This window comes from Protopterus annectens, chromosome 5.part1, assembly GCF_019279795.1.
Source record: "Protopterus annectens isolate FY-2018-M chromosome 5.part1, PAN1.0, whole genome shotgun sequence".
Classification (NCBI taxonomy): Eukaryota; Metazoa; Chordata; order Ceratodontiformes; family Protopteridae; genus Protopterus; species Protopterus annectens.
Window position 1 is genome coordinate 329,725,084 of NC_056736.1, and position 6,128 is coordinate 329,731,211.

The following is a 6,128-nucleotide window of genomic DNA, read 5'->3' on the forward strand; positions in this document are numbered from 1 at the left end:
TTTTTAGTGACAGTTCTTGGATGTTTGTTATTATAAGATGTAGTTCTTTCTTCTCTGCACTCTCCTGGTGTGGGTTCTTCACGTTGCTCATGCTTTTAGTGACAGTTCTTGGATGTTTGTTATAAGATGTAGTTCTTTCTTCACTGCACTCTCCTGGTGTGGGTTCTTCACGTTGCTCATGTTTTTAGTGACAGTTCTTGGATGTTTGTTATCATAAGATGTAGTTCTTTCTTCACTGCACTCTCCTGGTGTGGGTTCTTCACGTTGCTCATGTTTTTAGTGACAGTCCTTGGATGTTTGTTATAAGATGTAGTTCTTTCTTCACTGCACTCTCCTGGTGTGGGTTCTTCACGTTGCTCATGTTTTTAGTGACAGTTGTTGGATGTTTATTATAAGATGTAGTTCTTTCTTCACTGCACTCTCCTGGTGTGGGTTCTTCACGTTGCTCATGTTTTTAGTGACAGTTGTTGGATGTTTATTATAAGATGTAGTTCTTTCTTCACTGCACTCTCCTGGTGTGGGTTCTTCACATTGCTCATGTTTTTAGTGACAGTTGTTGGATGTTTGTTATTATAAGATGTAGTTCTTTCTTCACTGCACTCTCCTGGTGTGGGTTCTTCACGTTGCTCATGTTTTTAGTGACAGTTCTTGGATGTTTGTTATTATAAGATGTAGTTCTTTCTTCACTGCACTCTCCTGGTGTGGGTTCTTCACGTTGCTCATGTTTTTAGTGACAGTTCTTGGATGTTTGTTATTATAAGATGTAGTTCTTTCTTCACTGCACTCTCCTGGTGTGGGTTCTTCACGTTGCTCATGTTTTAGTGACAGTTCTTGGATGTTTGTTATTATAAGATGTAGTTCTTTCTTCACTGCACTCTCCTGGTGTGGGTTCTTCACGTTGCTCATGCTTTAGTGACAGTTCTTGGATGTTTGTTATTATAAGATGTAGGTCTTTCTTCACTGCACTCTCCTGGTGTGGGTTCTTCACGTTGCTCATGTTTTTAGTGACAGTTCTTGGATGTTTGTTACTATAAGATGTAGTTCTTTCTTCACTGCACTCTCCTGGTGTGGGTTCTTCACGTTGCTCATGTTTTAGTGACAGTTCTTGGATGTTTGTTATTATAAGATGTAGTTCTTTCTTCACTGCACTCTCCTGGTGTGGGTTCTTCACGTTGCTCATGTTTTTAGTGACAGTTCTTGGATGTTTGTTATAAGATGTAGTTCTTTCTTCACTGCACTCTCCTGGTGTGGGTTCTTCACGTTGCTCATGTTTTTAGTGACAGTTCTTGGATGTTTGTTATTATAAGATGTAGTTCTTTCTTCACTGCACTCTCCTGCTGTGGGTTCTTCGAGATGCTCATCTTGAGATTTCCAGTAGAAAACAGACAGGAATAATTAAAAAATTCTCTTGACTATTTATTACTTTTTAAAAAATAATGAAGAGTTTATGCTAATCTAACTTTTAGTATACTTTTAGTTAGATTTTTCTACAAATTAAAGTATATTTCCTGTCAGGATATTAAAATCTCAGCAGAGCAATGGATTTCTGCTGCTATCAGACTGGCATCTTGGCCACGCCCCTAACTGCTATTCTTTTAATGCAAGTTTATATGCTGTGTCTCCTTTAACAAATGACAGTCTGCTTTATATTAAACACCCCATACAAATAGTGCTTACTGAAACATTAAATGTTATTTCTTGAAATACAATAGCTATTTAGTGGTTAACATACTTTGAAATGTTTTTTTATTGCTTTTTAGTGGATTTGAAGGGTTTGTGGGATTGATGTATAAAGTAGAGGTGTCTTAGAATCACTTGTGAATGTTTTTGTGTGAATTGTAGGTGATAAACTGTTTATTTACAAACCCTTGTCATGAGGACCAGCTTGAAGCAGCTTCATTAGAATCATCAGCACTTCTGTGATGCTGCGGTGTTCTAAAATTCTAAGAACTGTCCAGGTAACTTCTTCCAATCTAAAAGTAAATAATCATAATATTTTGAATCATTTGCTAAGATGTCAATGAATACAGGTTAGATAATAAGCAAAAGACAGTGAAGTGCATTCTAAACCACTGTCAGTTATAAAATAGTTATGAATGTTTTCAGTGTACCAAAAGGATTGTTTATTTACTAGCCTGTCGAATGACACCTGATAAAAAATTAGCATTGTGTTTCTCTGTTATTGTCTCCTTTTAATGACAACAAAACTTAATATCTCACAACAATTTATTATGGAAAGTCTGAATCTTAATAGGAAAGATTTTCAGATGTTTGTTTAGATACTATTAGACATGATATTTAAGGAAAAATAGGGTTGATTCTAACAGTAGTACTAGATTAAAGAGCATCAAATATATAAGGATAAATATAAACATTCTATTGTTTGATACTCTACACTTGGATTATAGCTAAAATGTAAAATCTATGAATATTGATGGATGGGAAACAAGAAATTCACCCCGGGGATCACTTCTGTGGCTCTGTTTGACAGGGGCACAAGAAAATAATTTTCTTGGGTGGTGAAAGCCAGGGTACCTTTTTGGCTAGGCTTATATAGGTCTTAGGGCCAATAGCCTAGTACCTATCTTTGAACCTATGAACCTATGAATATAGTAATAGTACAAGACATAGTATACAAACAGAAATAGAAAAAGATCAGAATAACTAAATATGTATATACCTAAAAATATAAATATGTCTACAAGGGTGGGAGGTTGACATAGTGGTTAAGGTGTTCACCTTATAGGCACAAGATGTAAGGTTTGATTCTCACGTGTAGTAATTGGCTGGGATTGGGATGGCCCACAGGGACAGTTATCCTAGTACTAATTTATAAACGTATGATCCTATCTACAACTTTACACATAGTAAATAAACTAGAAAAACTATAAAATCATCTGATCTATAAATTAATAAATATGAAAATAACAACGGACTTCTGCCCTATAGTAGATGAGGGAGATAATGTGAGGTATAGGAAGAGACGATTGTAGAGATATTCAGTTTGATGCATGGTAAAAAAATGAGACATATTAATATGAAGCAGAAGCATGAGCTAAGTATCGTTAGTCTAATGGAGAGTTTGAGATGTAGTTTGTTTGTCTTTTTCAACAAACTAGAAATATATTATTCCATGGTAGAATGTTTTAGGGTTATATCTTTAGGCAATGCTTTGTTTGTTTCAAAAGTTTTGTCCATAGCTGAAGATTCTGTTATAAAAATGTTTGATTTTAAATGCATATCTGTTAATATTGATAGATTAAATAATCTGGTAAAGGGTATTCTTTAGGGCTTTAAAATATTCTATGAAAATATAAATAATAATAGAAATAACCAAGATAATGATAATGTAGTTGAAACTTTTCTAGGGGGAAATATAAATAATAAATGAACAAGTGAGCAAATTAAAAAAACTGGCAGACCATTCACTTTTACAGAAATAAAAGGTCAAACAAAAAAGTTAAAAAAATAATAAGGTGCTGGGTGTAGATGGTCTTATACCAGAACTAAATAAAATACTACTAGATGATGCAATTAAAATATTATATAAGGTTGATAGATAAATAAAAGTAGCTGCTGAAGTCCCCTCATCATAAAAATATTCTCTTATATCAACTTTTTTAAAACAAGATAAGGATCCTACAAATTGTTCATCATATAGACCAATTTCATTTAAATGTGGAGTATAAGATGTCCTTTCCATTTTAGCTAGCAGACTTAATCTACTTATACCTAAACTAATTAACAATGATCAAACTGGGTTTATTTTAAATAGACAAGTACAGGATAATATAATAGGAACACATACATTAATAGACTATGCAAATAAAAATAAAAAGAATGTTCTATCATTAGTATCTATTTAGATAAGGATTTTGACATAGTTAATTGGTTGAACCTGTTTAAATCACTTAAAGTGTATAATTTCTCATCTGAGCTGATTGCATTAATTACATTAACTCTTGTGCTTATATTAAAATAGATTATTTTCTTTCTAATTCCTTTAAATTACAAAAAGGCATAAAACAAGGCTGTCCATTATCACCCTTACTGTTCGCATTAGCTATAGAACCCTTTGCTAAAAGTATTAGATCCAATAAGAATATTAATGATATCAAAACAGGACAAGATTCATCTGTTCACTGATGATACTTTTCTAACAATAGGAAATATAGAAAATTCATTAGAAGATATAATTATCTCAATGAGTCAGTTTGAAAAAATCTCAAACTTAAGATTTAATCATAATAAAACAAGTGCATTATTCATTAATTAAAAAAATTAGAAAATTCATAGAGAAATATTCTAACTTCAATTGGAATAGCAATCAAACGAAATGCCTTGGTATAACATTATGTCTAATAATAAAGAAGTCATACAAACTTTCAACAGCTTGTTGATAAATGTTAAGTTTAGTCACAAACTGGAACAAATTATTCTTTACCATGGAAGAAAGATTAATGCTAATTAAGATGGCAATTCTCCCTAAAATTTGATTGGCACAGAAAAGGTTGGGATAATGGCGGAAAAAGATTCCCTGGTATTCAATTGTATGCTACTTCAACAATTTTAAAAGTTATAGCATTGTGGATAAATTCATCTTATAATTCAAAATGGAAACAAATAGATCAAGAAATATTATCAATAAATAATAAAAATACTATCACAACCAGTCATAAAAAATAATACCTAATGGTTTTATCTGATTATTAAAAGATTTTTGTGTAAATGGTATTCCACCCTCTTTATAAATTCCTTCTTTAAATAATATAATTTCCTCTTTCCAAAAGTTCACATATTCTAACTATTTTATTAAAGATTTAATATTTTCTCTGTTTCCAGTTGCATATACAAATGACTGCTGAGAATTTCATCACTTCAACAAAATACTAGTATTGAAATAACAAAGTAATTTAATTTATTGGCATCAATTTTTAAATGGTAATGTTAAAAATTCTGAGAACTGGTTAATTTTACAAATATTTAGAGACTTTGTGAATACAGAGCTAAATAATATATTTAACCTAGATAGGAAATCATTCCCCAAATTATTGGAATTCTTAATAAATGTTAATAATAATGCAATAAAAATAAATTGCTTTTGTCACAAATTTATAAAATTCTTATGTTAGAGTTCACATATTTAGACAATTCTTACTGGAACTACTCATCAAAAATTAGTAATGAATACTTCTCTGAACAATACAAGAAATCAATATTAAAATCTATAGATAAAACTATATCTTTATTATACTGGAAATTTTTCACTTGGAAATTTTTACACAGAACGTTTGTCACTCCTAACAAAATTACAACTATGTATATATAAAATAGAATTTAATGCTGGAGACATGATTCTGAAATAATAGCTGATTGGATGCATAAGATATATAAATGGAAAGTCATCTCCCCTTTTTTGGAAAGAAATTAAAAACTTTATTCAAACTCTATTATCAGAGAGATGTAATATTTCTAAATCTTTAGTTTTATTTAATGCTGTCATTCCTGAGATAATTCCAAAATCCCAAGTACCTCTTCTTTGGTCTATTTTTGCTATAGCCAGAAAAGTAATAACTAAGCATTGGAAAAGTAAAGTTACTCCCTCTACTGTTGAATTTATTAGTATGCAAAAATTGCTTGCAGTAGTGATTTGCATACTATAAATATGAGAATACCTAATATTACATGTTCCTTCCACTCAGCAACAGAAATCCAAGTAACAAATAGCGTCAGCAAAATAAATCCACCGGGTATTAAGAACAGCCAAATTTATTGTAGTACAAAGTATTGGTTTAGCGCTTTCACTCGCAAACCAAAGCGAGCTTCCTCAGAACACTACATTCAGGTCAACCATTCATTAATATAGTTAAAATTGGCGCCAAAAAGCACTTATTTCTAAATTCAAAAATTAAAGAAATAGAAACATCTTAAATCCATATGTATTCTGTAATGTTAAACCTAATAGTTGTTAGCAAATAAACTTGTATCCATATAGATAATGTTCAAGGCACTATATAAGTTTGTATGAATATTAGTTTTAAAAATGTATATGTATTTTAAAAAAGAAGAAAAAAATATATACAAAGTGTGTTTTGTTAAAAATAGACATGACTATTAATAACTATTAA